This window comes from Apium graveolens, chromosome 8 (genome assembly GCF_009905375.1).
Source record: "Apium graveolens cultivar Ventura chromosome 8, ASM990537v1, whole genome shotgun sequence".
NCBI classification, from domain to species: domain Eukaryota; kingdom Viridiplantae; phylum Streptophyta; class Magnoliopsida; order Apiales; family Apiaceae; genus Apium; species Apium graveolens.
The window spans coordinates 48,620,731-48,639,520 of NC_133654.1; the positions used below are offsets into that span (position 1 = coordinate 48,620,731).

An 18,790-nucleotide genomic window follows, 5' to 3' on the forward strand; every position below is an offset into this window, starting at 1 on the left:
TACTGAACAGATTCATTAACAAGATAACACTGATCCGTAGCATGAGAGCCTCCACAAAGCTCATAGACAATAGCTATTTGATTGACTCCATAGTTGGCTAAAGAATCGACCTTCATAGATAGCGCTTAGAGCTGCGCTTCAATAGCTGTAGCTGCATCAACTTCTAGAATACCTGCTACCTTCCCAGGCATCATCCTTTGAGCTGGGTTTTGATGCTTATTTGCAGCCACAATTTCAATGAGATTATAGGCCTCAGGATAGCTTTTGGCCCACAAGGCGCCTCTAGTAGCTGCATCGAGCATGGGCCGAGATTGGGCCCCCAAACCATTGTAGAACCCAGTGATCACCATCGAGTCAGGCATACCATGATGTGGACACTTTCTCAACATCTCCTTCTACCGCTCTCAAGCTTCGCACATAGATTCTGTTGGTTGCTGCGCAAACTGAGTAAGAGCACTCCTCATAGTTGCAGTCTTGGCCATTGGATAGAACTTCACCAGAAACTTTTGCGCAAAATCTTCCCAAGTAGTGATGGACCCAGCTGGTAAAGAATGTAACAAGTCCTTAGCTTTATCCCTCAGAGAGAATGGGAAAAGTATCAGCTTAATAGCCTCATCAGTAACACCATTATATTTGAAAGTACTGCAGATCTCGACAAAATTCCTGATATGCATTTTAGGATCTTCAGTCGCAGCACCTCCGAAAGAAACAGAATTCTGCACATCTGAATAGTGCCCGACTTGATTTCGAAAGTATTGGCCTGAATAGCCGGATGAATGATGCTTGACTGAATGTTATCAATTTTAGGTCGAGAAAAGTCCATAAGAACCGGATTTGCTGGAACTATACGATCACCCATGATTACCGGTTCTTTCTTTTCACTCTCTTTATCCGAATCTTCAAAATCTATCTTCTCCAGAATATCAAGAACTGAATCTGTCTCCTCAGCCGTATCTAGAGTCCTCTTGCGAGTGCGAGAACATGTTTTCATAAACGCTCGCTAGAGTACCTGTAACACAATCGGAAACAATAAGTAACAAGTCTTAATCAATGAGTCATAATGACCACTGATGGCAAGTACATAAACTAAACAAATTAACACCGAGTCCCCGGCAGTAGTGCCAAAAACTTGTTAGGCACAAAGCATGCGCTAATAATTTACGCAATTATACGCATTCACAAGTAATATAGAATAATTTCTAGTTCGTTCCCGTAGAGACTCAGACTAATTATATTTAATTAACACTTACTCACCAATGCATGATTACTTCTCAATGTCAAGACAATAACACTTAAGGTTGATTAAATAATTATTAACTATGAGAATTAAACACTTAAATTAATACTTGAATTAACAATATTAAACACACATAAGATCATAACTTGATTACTACTTCATTCAATAGTTATTGTTATTACCCTTAGCATGTAACAGTGATGATATTAATCGAACAACACGAAACTGATAAAAGCCAACTTTCGTTGCACAAGTACCATTATACCAAACATCCACAATTAAGATAGAAGTTGAATATGCATCAATTATGTTAAGACCCTATATGTCTACAGAATTTGAAAACATAATGATTTAAGCGCAATTATTCATTATAATTACACAGGCCAAGTAAAACGGTTAGAGTTACCGACAAATCATGCACATAATACATGAACCTATGCTAGCATGGCAAGTTCTAAATCTCAAGATTCACTGTCGCTTCACAAGAGATTAACAGGCTATCTTAAATGTTCGCGACGCACATAAGACGAATAAGCACAACCTATGCTAGATATCATACAATCATCACAAACCAAGCTATTAAACAATTATCTAAAGAAATCTATAGTAAATTCACTACGACCCCATAATCACGATTAGCCCATGATAGAATTCATCATCACCATAGGTTCATATAAAAACATGATAATCACACAACGATATAAATGAATAAAAATACTTAATAAAATCAGAGTACGTCACAAGAGTATTAAGGTTTAAAGTAAAGAAAACTAGCATCCACTGTTACAACGAATAAAAGAATCACAAGATAACGTATGCTTCATTTTCTGCATTGTTGCGTGCTAAAACAGTCTTCTTAATCTTCTCTCCTTGCTCCTTTCTTGTTACTTGTTGATACTTGTTCTGAACCGTCTCTCAAGATTACTTATATAGAAGTCCACAAGAAACAGTGTCGTCAGAAGCCCAATAGAATCTAATTACAAAAATCCAGATTATAAAATACGACCCCAAGCGGCCACCTCAGTTCCCAGGCGGGCGCCTGCATCTCCAGGCGGTCGCCCCACATCCCAGGCGGGCGCCTGCACTGCTTCTGGAAAAATCCACTTTCTGCTCCTAATTTTGCTGAACTCTTCGCACAACTCCCCGCAACTGGTTCCAAGTACTTCCCTAGGCTTATTATGATGAAATCTCCCTAATTACACAAGTTATACCCTGAAATGCAAAGACACTAGAAAAACGCATCAAATACACAAATTACTTGATTTCAAGACATCAGTTCAAGCCATTATAAGACGTTCTAAGTGGTATGAAATGCCACTTATTAGCAGCAACCTGTACCAACCACCTATCATCCTAACAACTGAAATCATCCTAACTTTAGCTGGAGCAACACTCAGAATGTGGTTCAGCAGGCTTATCAGTAGTATCCAGCAAAGCAGTACAACCCCTCTGGTTTTCAGCAACCGCAATATGCACCAAGGTAACAACTCCAGCTGCAACAGTCTAATGAGAAAACTGAATTGGAAGAGTTGAGGCTCATGTGCAAGAGCCAAGCGGTTTCTATCAAAATCTTGAAAAATCAAATTGGAAAAATTGCCAATATCTTGTTAAATCATCAACCTGGTACACTCCCTAGTGATACTGAAGTACCAGGAAAGAGGGAAGTTAAGGAGCAGGTAAAGGCAATTACATTAAGGTCTGGGAAGGTTGCAAATCCCGAACACTCTCAAGTTTTGGATGAAGAAGTTGTAGCTGAGGAAGAAGTGCAGAAGGAAGCTGAAGTGGAACCAAGGAAGACTACTGTTGAATACACTCCTCTTGAGGGTAATACAAGGGAGAAGCAGATCTGTCCTCCACCTCCCTTTCCTAAGAGGCTGCAGAAGAAAAAGTTGGATAAGCAGTTTGAGAAGTTTCTGGAGGTGTTTAAGAAACTTCACATCAACATACCTTTCGCTGAAGCTCTTGAATAGATGCCTAGTTATGCATAGTTTATGAAAGGTATACTTTCTACGAAGGTGAAACTTGACGACTTAAAGACAGTTGCTCTCACGGAGGAGTGCAATGCTGTGCTATAACATAAATTGCCTCTCAAGCTTAAAGATCCTGGAAGCTTCACTATTCCTTGCACCATTGGAAAGGTTTCATTCGAAAAATACTTATATGACTTGGGAGCTATCATCAATTTGATGCCTTTGTCAATCTTCAAGAAGTTGGACTTACCTGATCCAAAGCCTACTTATATGACTCTGCAGCTGGCTAATCATTCTATTACATATCCGCGAGGCATTGTTGAGGATGTTTTGGTCAAGGTGGATAAACTTATCTTTCCTGCTGATTTTGTAATTCTTGATTTCGAGGAGGATAAGAACATTCCCATAATCTTGGGAAGACCATTCTTGGCTAGTGGCCGAACCTTGATAGATGTGCAGAAAGGTGGAGCTCACCATGCGAGTGCTGGATCAGGATATAACTTTTTAATGTGTTCAATTCCATGAAATTCCCTACAGAAAATGAGGAGTGCTTAAAAGTGGAGTTGGTCGATTCTGTGGTTACTTCAGAACTTGATCAATATATAAGGTCTGATACCTTGGAAAATGTCTTGTTGGGGAATTATGATAGTGAAGATGATGAAGGTGATGAGTAATTGGAATATCTGAATGCTTCTCCCTGGAAGAGGAAGATGGATATGCATTTTGAAACTCTTGGAATGGAGGATCTGAACAAATCTCCCAAGCGCCTCAAGCCATCTATTGAGGAAGCTCCTACACTTGAGCTTAAACCATTACCTGAACACTTACGGTATGCTTTTTTAGGTGATGCATCTACTTTTCCTGTTAATATTGCATCTGACCTTTCAGGTAGTGATGAGGAAAAACTCTTAAAAAATTCCGAGAGAATTCAAATCGGTAATTGGATGGACGATAGAAGATATTCAGGGAATCAACCCTTCTTATTGTATGCATAAAATTCTGCTAGAGGAAGGTAGAAAGCCTATTGTTGAGCAACAAAGAAGGCTAAATCCGATCATGAAAGAAGTTGTGAAAAAGGAAATTCTTAAATGGCTAGATGCATGGATCATCTATCCCATTTCTGACAGTTCTTGGTTGAGTCCAGTTTAGTGTATACCAAAGAAAGGAGGTATCATCGTTGTTGCTAATGAGAAGAATGAGCTCATTCCTACTCGAACAGTCACGGGGTGGAGAGTTTGCATGGATTACAGGAAGCTGAACAAGGCCACGAGAAAAGATTACTTCCCTTTGCCATTTATTGATCATGTGCTTGACAGATTGGCTGGGCATGAGTACTACTGTCTTCAGGATGGCTATTCGGTCTATAATCAGATTTGCATTGCTCCGAAAGATAAGGAAAATACTAATTTCACTTGTCCATTTGGCACTTTCGCCTTTAGAAGAGTTTCTTTTGGTTTGTGTATAGCACTGCCACATTTCAGAGATGCATGATGGTTATCTTCTCTGACATGATTGGTCAGAATGTGGAGGTATTTATGGACGTCTTCTCTATGTTTGGAGATTCAATTGATGAGTACTTGCGGAATCTTGGCAACGTTCTTAAAAGGTGTGTTGAGACCAACTTGGTTCTCAACTAGGAGAAATGTCACTTTATGGTGCTGATAAGTGAATTTTATATCCACTTGGAACTCTTTATTACAAGCTTAAATTGGTGTTTTGGACTCAAGTTGTTGGTATTTTGATGTGTTTTTGTGTTATTGCATTTCAGGTATCAGTTAAATGAAGAAAGAATCTTTTAAAGGAAATATGATGAAAAGTGATCATATTTGGAAGCCAATGCCATTTTCAAGTTGTAGAGAATCTCGTTAGCTTCGCGTGGACAGTTGAATCGCCTAATTTTGGCGAGTAGAACTCAAGTTATGGGCAAAATAAGATTCATTAGAATTTTCTAGAAAGGCTGCACGCGGCCGCGTCAGAAGTGCACGCGACCGCCTGCTGACACGTGGCCCCCTCCGACCCGCGCGCGACCGCCTGCTGATGTGCGGCTGATTTTGCTGAAAAAGCCTTTTTTGACTAGAATTTGATAATTTTAAGGGTCCAGGTCCAATATGGGCTTATATATACTTAAAAAAAGGTTTTTCATCATCCGGGAAGATTGGGATACCAAGGAGAAGACCTAGAAGCACAAAATAACTCCGAAAAAGAAGATCTTGGTCACGGTGCTATAATTCTTGAAATCGAGGAAGATAAGAAGATTCCCATTATCTTGGGAAGACCATTTTTGGCTACAGGCCGAACTATGATCGATGTGCAAAAAGGAGAGCTTTCGATGAAGGTTTACGATCAAAAGATCACTTTTAATATATTCAAGGAAATAAAGTTACCCACAGCTAAAGAGGAGTGCTTTAAAGTAGAGTGGGTCGACTCTGTAGTAAATTCAGAGCCTGAGCAATTGCCAAAGTCAGATGCCTTAGAGAGATCCTTAATAGGGGAATCAGTTATTGAAGATAAAGAAGGAGCAGAGCAATTGCAGGATTTGAATGCACCTCCGTGGATGAGGAAGTTGGATATGCCATTCGATTCTCTTGGGTTAGCAGAGCTGAAAATTTCTCAGGAGCATTTTGAACCATTTATTCTAGAAGCTCCCACACTTGAACTCTACCGAATGCCAGATCACTTGAGTTATTCATTCTTAGGGGCACCCCATGATAAGGGGTTGGGATATTTTTTTGATGATATAGAGAGTGGCTGGACGGATATTCCCGTGCCTACAGAGGGTTCTTCTCATGTGCAACAGGTAGTTGATAGGACTGGTGTTGGTGATGCACAGTATAGAAGATTGACTAGGCATTTGGAGGCCATGCATGTCATCCACCGATATTTTGCGAAAGATTTGACACACACTTTCGGTACTGTTGTTCGAGACACTGGTGGCGAGGTTGATCCTCCACCTGATCCTCCACCTAACGAGGGTGACTCTCCCGCTAATTAGGTATGCCTGAAATCCTTATCATTACCTTCAATGAGGACATTGAAAATTTTAAGTTTGGGGGCGATAATGTAAGAATTAGTAGTGTGTGTCCATATAGATTCATATAGATACATATTGCATGTTTATTTATAGTTCATTCATATTTTTGCATGATTGTTCATTTAGGACATATTTGTTTATTTTTATGTGATTTCATATAGTTGCATTTGCATGCATATTTAGCATGATCCCTTAAGATGAACTATGATATTTGATAAGTTGATGTTGATTTGAGTGTGGTGATGACGCATAGAGGGATGTTTAAATCCTAATGAATTGATTTGCATGCCGGAAACAAATATTTTCACAAAGTCTTATAGGGTTGCTTTTGATCTAGATCATGATCATACTTGTTTGTTGTTGAGATTTAATCACTTGGTTATATTTAGAATTGGTGATATTCTTGTAATGAAGTAAAAATACTGATTTTTTTATCTGGAGAAAAACTTGGATTTCATTGCTAGTTGTTGTAAGGCTAGGCATCAAATGGCTAGTAGCCGGCTCATATTTTTATGAGTAGTCTAGGGTTGAATGAGATGGAGCGTAACACACTCATTCAGAAATTATTGAAAGAAAAAAGAAAAAAAAGAAAAAAAAAGTATGTGTTTATGCATAATTGATCAAGAGTGAGCTCTTTAATACTCGAATTTTTAATTTCTAGGGGACTCTGTGCCTAGTGACCTAAGGCTTTTATAGTCTGGGATCCGCTAACCTAACGATCGCTACATGGGTATTATTGCATAAGTCTTTTGGGACCTCATTCATTGCACGGCCAAATAAGCATCTTTGTTATGTGTTCAATAATAGTGTGAATCCTTGTATAACTCTAGTAGAAAGGAGGTGTTGTGAGTTATAATGCGTTTATTGTCTATTCTGTTTATAAACTTTTGATTGTTTTGATGATAGATAAGTTATGGTTATTGATCTAGTATCGAGAGATATCTGTTAAGCATTACACATACGCACGTTTGTGGTTTATGAGTGGGTTTATGGAATTTATTCAAACTCTGTTTTAAGTCATTACATTCTTAGAGGCATTGGCTTCTTCATTTGGTTATGGTTATTCTGAGGGGATCGATTGAATTATCATTTAGTTGCATTCACATAAATGCATTCATGCATTAGGTTTGTTTTGTAGTTTTTAGTTTGTTTATGCTTGAGGACAAGCATCGATTCAAGTTTGGGGGTGTGATAAGTGAATTTTATACTCACTTGTAATGCTTTATTACAAGCTTAAATTGGTGTTTTGGACTCAAGTTGTTGGTATTTTGTTGTGTTTTTGTGTTATTGCATTTTAGGTATCAGTTAAATGAAGAAAGAAGCTTCTAAAGGAAATATGATGAAAAGTGATCAGATTTGGAAGCCGAGGCCATTGTCAAGTTGTAGAGAATCTCGTTAGCTTTGCGTGGACAGTTGAATTGCCTAATTCTGACGAGTAGAACTCAAGTTATGGGCAAAATAAGATTCATTTGAATTTTCCAGAAAGGCTGCACGCGGCCGCGTTAGAAGTGCACGCGACCGCCTGCTGACACGCGGCCGCCTCCGACCCGCGCGCGACCGCCTGTTGATGCGCGGCTGATTTCGCTAAAAAAGCCTTTTTTGAGTGGAATTTGATAATTTTAAGGGTCCAGGTCCAATATGGGATTATATATACTTAAAAAAAGGGTTTTCATCATCCGGGAATATTGGGATACCAAGGAGAAGTCCTAGAAGCACAAAACAACTCCGAAAAAGAAGATCTTGTTTTCAACTTGTGATTCTTTGAATTAGTTGTAACTTTGGATGCTCATTTTCGTTCTTGTTGAACCTAGATCTCGTTTATTCGTACTTTGATTATTATTCAGTTTATTAAGACCTTGTTTTATACCATGCTTTCATTGGAACCCATGATGACGATGAGTTCAATTATGGGCTAATCGTTATCATGGGATTCTAGCGGATTTACTTATGGATTTCAATAATTAATTTATTTCGATAACTTGGTGTGTTGTGATTGATTGATATCCTAGTATTGGTTGTGCTTATTCATCTTATGTGCGTAGCTAACATATAAGATAACGTGTTAATCTCTATTGAAGCGACAGTGAATATAGAGGTTTAGAACTTGCCATGCTAGCATAGGTTCATGTATTTTTTATGCATGATTCGTAGGTAATTTTAACCATCTTACTTCCCTATGTAATCACGATAGATAACTTGTGCATTAAAACATTATGTTTTCAATTCTTATAGACATATAAGGACTAAGCATAATTGGTGTGTATTCAACTTCTATCTCTTTTGTGGATGATTGGTAGTAGGGTATTCGTACAACAAAAGTTGGAGTTTACTAGTTTCGTGTTATCTGATTAGTGTCATCACCATTACATGCTAAGGTTAGGAACAATAAGGCTATTGAATGAAGTATTTTATGAAGTTAGAATCCCATGTTTATCATATATATTAATTCAACCATTCTTGTTCTCTTAGTTATAATTATTAGTTTAATCTCTTAGTTTAATCAAAACCCAATATGTTATTTTTCTTAGCATTGAGCGATAACCATACATTGTTGCATAGGTGCATAATTTGAACTTAACTTAAACCAGTCTCTGTGGGGACGCATCTGATTTATATCTTATACTACTTGCGAACGCGTATACTTGCGTGAATTTTAGCGTGTGTTTTCGCCCTAACAGGTGCGACAGGGCATTATTCTTGGTCATAAGGTCTCTAGTAAGGGTCTTGAGGTGGACAAAGCCTAGGTGGGGGTAATTGAAAATATTTCTCCACCAATTTCTGTTAAGGGAGTTCGCAGCTTTCTTGGTCATACGGGTTTCTATGGCGTTTCATCAAGGAATTTTCAAAAATTTCTAAACCTTTGTGTAATCTTCTGGAGAAGGATGTCACGTTCAAGTTTGATGACGAGTGTCTGGCTACTTTTGAGTTCTTAAAGAAGAGTTTAATCATGACACATATCATAACTGCACCTGATTGGAATGAACCTTTTGAGATGATGTGCGATGCAAGTGACTATGCAGTTGGAGCAGTTATTGGGCAGAGAAAGAACAACATATTTCATGTGGTCTACTATGCTAGTAAGACCCGCAATGGTGCTCAACTGAATTATACTACTACTGAGAAAGAACTTTTGGCTATTTCTACAGTTTTGAGAAATTTCGATCTTATTTGCTTGGGACGAAGGTGACAGTTTTCACTGATCATGCTGTGATTAGATATCTCATATCGAAGAAGGACTCGAAGCCTAGATTGATTAGATGGGTCCTTTTACTTCAGGAATTTGAATTAGAGATCAAGGACAGAAAAGGTACTGAGAATCAAGTCGCTTATCATCTCTCACATTTAGAAGATCTAAGTGCAACTTCACAAGATAAGACATTGATAAATGAGTCTTTTCCTGATGAGCAGCTGTTTGGAGTGCAAGTAGAAGAACCGTGGTTTGCAGAAATTATGAACTACCTTGTGAGTAATATCATGCCTCCAGACTTATCGTACACTCAAAGGAAGAAGTTTATTCATGAGGTGAAGTGGTACATGTGGGATGAACCGTATCTGTTTAGGCAAGGAGCTGACCAAATCATCAGAATATGTATTCCGTACAGCGAAACAGGGGGGAATTTTGTGAGATTGTCATTTGACTGTTTATGGAGGCCACTATGGTAGAGAGAAGACAGCAGCTCGGGTCCTTCAAGTGGGATTCTTTAGGCCTATATTGTTTAAAGATGCGCATCACTTTATTTTGAAATGTGATCGATGCTAGCGTGTGGGTAATATGTCCAAGAGGGATGAGATGCCTCTTAATGTGCTTCTCGAGGTTGAAGTCTTCGATGTTTGGGGAATCCACTTCATGGGGCCATTTGTCTCATCTTGCAATAATCATTATATCTTGTTGGTGGTCGATTATATGTCGAAATGGGTTGAAGTCAAGGCTTTGTCGACAAATGATGCGAAGGTAGTGCTTAATTTTCTTCATAAGCAGATATTCACACGATTTGGGACTCCAAGAGTCATAATCAGTGACGAGAGATCGTATTTTTATAATCGCAAGTTCGCTGCCATGATGAAAAGGTATAATGTGAATCATCACATTGCTACAGCCTACCATCCTCAGACTAATGGTCAAGCTGAGGTGTCCAATAGGGAGATCAAGTGTATTTTAGAGAAAGTTGTGTGTCCATCAAGGAAGGATTAGTCTTTGAAGCTTGATGAAGCTGTTTGGGCATATAGAACAGCATACAAGACTCTGTTTGGGCATCATTTGCCTGTGGAGCTCAAGCATAAAGCGTATTGGGCTTTGAAGAAGTTGAACCTTGATTTGGATGCAGCTGGTAAGAAGAGAATGCTTCAATTGAATGAACTCGACGAATTTCAGCTTCAAGTGTATGAAAACAACAAAATGTACAAGGAGAAAGTCATGAGGTGGCACGATAGGGGTCTAGTGATCAATTCATTTGTACCGGGATAACAAGTTCTTTTATTTAACTCTCGTCTCCTTCTTTTCCTGGAAAATTAAAGTCGAGATGGTCAGGGCCTTTCATAATCAAAACTGTGTTTCCGCATCAAGCTGTGGAGATTTTTTAGAATGATCTAGGCCAAGCATTCAAGTTAAATGGTTAGAGGATGAAGCACTACTATGGGGATACGGCAAACCGTGAGGTGGTTAGTGCCGTTATATTGTCTACTTGATCTCAAGATACTACGTCAAGCTAACGATGTAAACCAAGCACTTCTTGGGAGGAAACCCAAGTTTGTTGCACATTAGTAGGTAGAGAAAGCAGGAAGAAAAGAGAAAAATAAAAAAAAATAGAAAAACAAAAATATCCAGGGCCAACAGTAGCACAGCGTGCCCGCACTGAGGAGTGGGGCGGCCGCGCTATTTTTTTAGTAAATAGGCGCGCCCGCGCTGACCTAGCGCGCGCCCGCGCTGAATTGACGGAAACTGGGCGCGCCCGTGCCGAGGTCGCGCGCGCCCGCGCTGGGTCCCTACTTTAAAAAAAATATAAGGCAGAAAGAAGAGAAAAATCGGGGTATTTCAAACAAAATCAATTCCCACCCGATTTTTACTCTTCCACATCCCAAATTTCCCTCTCCAAATCAAACCCATGAGTGTGCCCATGAGTGTGGTCTGTGAGTTTTATGCTAATGCTAAGGCGAAGAAGAACGGTTTCACGATGGTGAGGGGGATGACGGTGGACTACAGTGATGAGGCGATTCGTAGGGTGATTGAGCAGCCCGAGAAGAAGGAGGAGTAGGAGAACTGGAATGATAAAACTCCGGAGGAGTTTAACTTGGATTTGATTGTTGCTACCCTGTGTGTGCCTGAAACTCATTGGAAGTTCAAGAAGGGCACGAATGAGTATGCCACGTTCCCTGCTTTGTGCATGAACAGGTTTGCACGTGCATGGAATTCTTTTATTTGTGCTAATATCATGCCATCTTCTCACGTGCATGAGATTACTGTGGAGCGTGCATGTTTGTTGTGGGGTACTCTGCAGGGACACTATGTGGATCTTGGGATGGTAATCCATAAGGGTATATTGAGGTTCTTGCAAGGTAGTATTACGGGTTCGATACCCTATGCATCCATTGTGACAAAGTTGTGCGTGGCGGTTGGCGTTCGTTGGCCCACACATGAGCAGCTGCAGCTCCCTAGTGCTCTGATTGATAGTTCAACATTGCTGAATATGACAGAGTGGTATGGAGGGAAGTCAGATCCTAAGGGGCTTGGTTATTCTTATGACCATCTGCCAGGTGGAAGGCTAACGGATCAGACTTATGCTGGTGGGACTTCGCAGGCTCATCGAACAACTTGGAGAGCTCAGTTGGGAGAGGAGGCTGGTCCTTCGGGATCCCAGCAGCAGCAGCAGAAGGAAGCACAGGGCAGTGATGGTTTGAGTACGATACAGTATAGGCATTTATCTAGGAGGATGGATGTGATGCATGACATTCATAGCAGGTTTGCACATGACCTCACCCAAGCGTATGGGACTCCTTTCATAGCCACAGGATTTGACATTCAGTGGCCAGTATTTGGTGAGGACTCAGTGTATCCAACTCCAGACACTCCTGACACTCCACCCCTTAAGGGTGATGATCCTGGTTCTGATTAGGTATGTCTGATTCCTTCCTATTACCTTAACTGAGGATAGTGAATATTTTAAGTTTGGGGGTAGTAGTTAAGGATTTATGCGTTTTGTGTGAGTCGCATGTAGTTGCATATTAATGCTAGTTAGTTCGTATAATTTCATATTTACCATGTAGTAGTTTGTTTTGTTTTTTTATAATTTTTATAATTTTTTGTTCATATAGTTTCATGCATTTGCATAACAACATGATCTCTTAGATGATTTTGCCGATTGATTTGTGATATTTATGCTAGTGTAGTGATGTCGTGTTAGTGATGTTAAGTCTTGTCGAGTTGATTTACAGGCTAGAGACAATTGTATTGCACTAAGTCTCATAGGTAGCTTGACGGCTAGATCATGGTCATGGTTTATTTTTTTGTCAAAGTTAATCGCTTGTTTATATTTAGAATTTAGTATATTCTCTTAATAATAAAATAACATGGATATTTAAAAATTGGAGAAAATTGGATTTCATTGCTAGTTTTTGTGGCTAGGTGTCAAATGGTTAGTAGCCAGCTCATTTTAAATGAGCAATCTAGGGTTGAACGAGATGGAGCGAAATGCACTCGTTCAGAAATTTGTGAAAAAGAAAAAAAAGAAAAAGAAAAAAAAAGAGAAAAAAAAAATATATGTGTTTATGCATTCACGAGTGGGCTCTTTAATACTCGAGTTATTAAGTTCTAAGGGGACTTTGTGCCTAGTGACCTAAGGCTTTTTATAATCTGGGATCCACTAACCTAACGCTCGCTACATGGGTATTATTGTATAAGTCTTTTATGGACCTCACTCATTGCACAGTCAAATAAGCATATTTATGTTATTTTTTATGTTGAGAATAAAGGCGTGAATCCATGTAAAGCTCCGATATAAGTTATTTTGAGTCTAGCTTTTATTCTATTTATAACCTTTTGATTATTTTGATAATTAGTGAGTCATGATTATTGATCTAGTCGTGATAGTATATCTGTAAGCATTTGCACAACATATTTCTGGCTTGTAAGTTGATTTCTGGGGTTTGATTGATCTTTGTGCGAATAACTGCATTTGTTGAGATGTTCTTGTTGATTGGTTTAGTTATTCTTTGGGGATCGTTGCATTCATATAGTTGCATTCTTGCATTTTTATTTCTTGTTCTTTGAGTCTATTTATGCTTGAGGACAAGCATCGATTCAAGTTTGGGGATATGTTGAATGGTAGTTATGACACTTTATAACACTCCGTAAAGATTTGGATTGATGTTTTGTACTCAAGTTGTTAGTGTTTTTAACGTGTTTTTGTAGTTTTATTGCATTTCAGGCATTTATCAGGAATACAGGTGAATTGGCATTGTTTGGATGCTAATTTGGTGTTAGGATGGTGTCTAGAATAAAAGCTCGTGAAAAGACCTGCTCAAATCAGCAAAAAAGAAAGAAGTCAGAATTATCTCCAGAGAGACGGCACGCCCGCGCTGTGATAGCGTGCACCCGCGCCAGGATGGCAGAATGTCAGTGCGCCCGTGCTGGTCCAGCTCGAGAAAGTAAAATCCTGTTTCTATTGGAATTTTGATCTGTTGGACTTCTACTCTGCATGGGCTGCTATATATACATAACGTATGTTCGTTTTTCGAAAGAAGATGTACCAGAGCTTTAGGAGAAGGCGTAAGAAGACTGTAGAGCACAATTCAACCAAAGCGAAGAAGATCTAGTTTATTCTTGTGTTTTTTTTAAGTTGTAACTTGGATGCTAGTTTTCTTATTCATGAACCTATACTCTTGTTTCGTACTTGGTTTTATTAAGTATAAAGACTACGTTTATTATACCATGCTTTCATCGGAACCCACGTTGATGATGAGTCTAATTATGGGCTAATCGTTATTGTGGGGTTCTAATGGATTTATTTATGGATTTCTTTAGTTAATTCATTTCGATGCCTTTGTGTGTGGTTATTGTATGATACCTAGTATTGGTTGTGCTTATTCATCTCGTGAGCGTCGTGAACTTATAAGATAGTGTGTTAATCTTTAATGAAGTGAAAGTGAATTTAAGGGTTTAGAACTTGCCATGCTAGCATAGGTTCATGTATTTGTTATGCATGATTCGTAGGTAATTTTAACCATCTTACTTGCCCTATGTAATTACAATAGATAACTTGTGCATTAAACCATTATGTTGTCAAACTCTATAGATATATATGGTCTCAATATAATTTGTGTCTATTCAGCTTCTATCTCTTTTTTGGATATCTATTAGTATGGTATTCGTACAACGAAAGTGGCGTTTATCAGTTTCGTGTTATCTGATTAGTGTCATCATCATTACGTGCTAAGGTCAAGAACGAAAAGGATTTTGAATGAAGTATTTAATGAAGTTAAAATCCCATGTTTGTATCATATATTATTCAATTCTCTTTAATCTCTTAGTTTATATTCTTTAGTATAATCTCTTAGTTAATCTAAGTATAAACAACCTCAAATTGTTATCCGTCTTAGCATTGGATAATAATCACACTAGTGTTGCATAAATACATTGATTGCATAAATACTTGCGATCACGTATACTTGCGTAAATATTAGCGCGTGTTCTAGCCCTAACATAAACCCATAATCATATCCCACTTCTATTCTAGACCTAATTCTAATTCTCTATATATACATACAGCTCCATACAATTATCTTTATCACTTTACAAATTCTCAAAACCTAAATCTCTCTACACACCACTCTTATCTCACTTAATCAATTCCAATGGCACCCAGGAGAACCCGCCATCAAGACAACAGCAACACTAACCCCGTCTCTTCCGATACTTCGGGTGTTGGGGGTGCGCGGCCTCGATTTGATACTGTGGCGGCTGAAGAGGAGTACACAAAGTTGTTGTCCAAGCCGATAGCAAAAGAGTGGGGGTTTTCTTTCGTCGGGTAAGGATGGTAAGCTTCTCGAGATGATTTTGGAGATATGATGGGTTTTGTTTTTTGAGCCACCCGCTGCTGTGCCTATGAGTATCGTTCGCGAGTTCTATGCGAATGCAAAAGATGAGAAGAATGGGTATTCGATGGTGTATGGGTTGGGAGTGGACTATACCCCGGAGGCTATTCGGAGGGTTATCAACTAACCTGTGAGGAAGCCTACTCAGGATGGGTGGGTTACTAAGATAGGGGGATGATTTTAATTTGGATCTGATTGTGGCTACGCTGTGTATCCCGGAGACACATTAGAAGTTAAAGAGAGGATCAAACGAGTATCTCAATTTCCCCGCTTTATGCATGAACAGGTTCAACCGTGCTTGGAACGCTTTTATTTGTGCAAATATCATGCATTCTTCTCATATGCATGATGTGACTGTGGATCGTGCGAAGTTGTTATGGGGGATTTTGCAGGGAGATTATGTAGATCTCGGTTATGTTATTCATCAGGTTATTTTGAGGTTTTTGCATGGAAGCACTACGGGGTCTATCCCTTATGCCTCGATTTGGCCAAGCTTTGTGTGGCGGTGGGTGTTAATTGGACCGCACATGAGCAACTTTAGTTACCGAGCGCCCCCATCGACAGTTCTACGATCTTGAGCATGCATGAGTGGTACGGTGGGAAGGATGACGAGAAGGGACTTGGTTACACCTATAATCATTTGTCGGGTGGCTAGCCAGCCGATTAGAGGTTTGCTGGTGGTTCGACTCAGACTAGAAGAGCAGCATGGAGACATCATATTGGTGAGCCTAGTTCTTCGCAGCAGCAGCAGCAGGAGGTAGAGGATAATGTTGGTTTAGGCTCGGTTCAGTATAGGCATTTGATGAGGCGGATGGATGTGATGTATGAGTCGCATAGCAGGTTTGCGTAGGATCTTACTCAGGCATTGGGCACAGCTTTTTCAACCCCGGGGGTTGACATTCAGTGGCCAGTTTTTGGAGAGGATTCTGTGTACCCGCCTCCTGACACTCCACCCGCGGAGGGTGATGATCATTTTGAGTATGTATGCATTGATTCCTTGCTACTACCTTCACTAAGGACAGTGACATTTTTAAGATTGGGGGTGGTAGTTAAGGAATATGTGTGTGTGAGTCCATATAAATGCATATTCATGATAGTTTAGTTCATATAGTTTGCAAAATTATCATGTAGTTATTTGTTTTTGTTTTTTTTTTGCGTATTTTCTATCATGTTAGTATGCTGCATGTAGTTGCATTATCATTTTATCATGATCTCTTAGGTTACTTTTCCGATTGATTTGTGATGTTGATTCGAGTGTAGTGATGTCATATAGAGGAATGTTAAGTCCTAACAATTTGATTTGCATGCTAGAAATAAGAAAATTTTCACTAAGTCTTATAGGTTGCTTGAGTGCTAGATCATGATCATGGCTTATTTGTTTGTCGAGGTTTAATCACTTGTTTATGTCTAGAATTTATGCTATTCTCTTACTGAAAAAATAACATGGATTTTTTAAAATTAGAGAAAAAACATTGGATATCAATGCTAGTTGTGGCTAGGCGTCAGTTGGCTAGTAGCCGGCTCATATTTATATGAGTATTCTAGGGTGGAACTAGATGGAGTGAAACACACTCGTTCCAAAATTGTTGGAAAAAAACAAAAGAAAGAAAAAAGAGAAAAAAAGAAAAAAAATATGTGTTATGCATAATTGATCACGAGTGGGCTCTTTTATACTCGAGTTATTATGTTCTTGGGGACTTTGTGCCTAGTGACCTAAGGCTTTTATAGTCTGGGATCTGCTAACCTAACATTCAGTACATGGGTATTATTGCATAAGTCTTTTGTGAACCTCACTCATTGCATGATCAAATAAGCATGTTTGTGTTTTTTATGTGTTAGCAATAAAAGCATGAATCCGTGTATAACTCTGATAAAATTGAAGTGTTGTCAGTCATTTTGAGTTTATCGTTTATTCTATTTATAACCTTGTGATTGTCTTGACGAGTGATGAGTTATGATTGTTGATCTAGTTTCGAGAGTATATCTGTTAAGCAATTACACACACGTACCTTTTTGGATTATGAGTTGATTTGATTGAACTTTTTGGGAATAATTGCATTCATTGGGATGTTGCTTATTGGTTGTTTTAGTTATTCTGAGGGGATCATTGCATTAATGTTAGTTGCATTCATGCATTTTAATTTCTTGTTTTTGAGTCTATTATGCTTGAGGACAAGCATCGATTCAAGTTTGAGGGTGTGTTAAATGGCATTTATATCCACTTAGAATGCTTCGTAAAGGCTTGAATTCTTGTTTTGTACTCAAGTTGTTTGTGTTTTTGATGTGTTTTTGTTGCGTTTTGCATTTGAGGGCATAATCGAAAGAAGGAATAAATATTGGATGATTTTATGCTTAGAAGAGTGTTAGGTTGGAGCCTCGGTCGCAAGCACAAAAGAAACCAGCAGTTGAAGGCAAGAAAATAAGAAAATATCAGTTTTTTCCAGAAAGTCAGGGCGGTCGCGCTGCACTTGGGATTGGCCGCGCCGGACTCAGAGCAGCCACGCTGTATTTGGGGGCGGCCGCGCTAGGTCAATTTCTCAAAATCCTATTTCTACTTGAATTTTGAGCGTTTGAAGCTTAGCTCGATTCTGAAGCCTATATAACTCCTAAATAAGACGTTTTTCATAACGGAGAGCAAGGAGAAAGCATCAAGAAGACCTAATAGCACAACTCAACGAAGGAGAAGAAGATCTAGTTTGTACTTGTGATTATTTGCTTAAGTAGTAATCTTGGATGCATGTTTTCATTGTTGTTTGGACCTTATACTCTTGTTAACGTACTTTTCTATTATTATTCAGTTATTTCAGACCTCGTTTATCTTATTTTATTTACCATGCTTTCATCGGAACCCATGGTGACGATGAGTTCAGTTATGAACTAATTGTTATCGTGGGATTCTAACGTATTTACTTATGGATTTCTTTAGTTAATTTGTTTCGATACCTGGGTGTGTGGTGAATGTATGATATCCTAGTATTGGTTGTGCTTATTTGTCTTATATGTGTCGCGAACATATAAGATAGTTTGTTAATCTCTATTGAAGTGACAGTAAATATAGAGATTTAGAACTTGTCATGCTAGCATAGGTTCATGTATTTGTTATGCATGATTCGTAGGTAATTTTAACCATCTTACTTTCCCTATGTAATCACGATAGATAACTTGTGCGTTAAACCTTTATGTTGTCAAATTCTATAGACATATAGGGTCTCAGTATAATTGGTGTCTATTCAACTTCTATCTCTTTTATGGATGTCTGGTAGTAGGGTATTCGTACAACGAAAGTTGGCATTTACTAGTTTCGTGTTATCTGATTAGTTGTCATCGCCAGTGCATGCTAAGGTTAAGAACAATGACTTTGAATGAAGTATTTAATGAATGTTTGTCTCATATAGTTAAATCAACCCTTTTAATCTCTTAGTTAATTGCATGTTAGTTTAATCTTAGTTATAAAATTCTCAACTT

General features: G+C 38.7%; 1 non-coding gene across 1 annotated transcript; it reads left to right on the forward strand.

Moving 5' to 3' along the window:
* Positions 1-360: 360 nt before the first annotated feature.
* Positions 361-467, forward strand: LOC141681859 (small nucleolar RNA R71). Its single transcript, XR_012559279.1, has one exon. It is a non-coding gene; the product is annotated as a small nucleolar RNA R71 (small nucleolar RNA).
* The last annotated feature ends 18,323 nt before the right edge of the window (positions 468-18,790 follow it).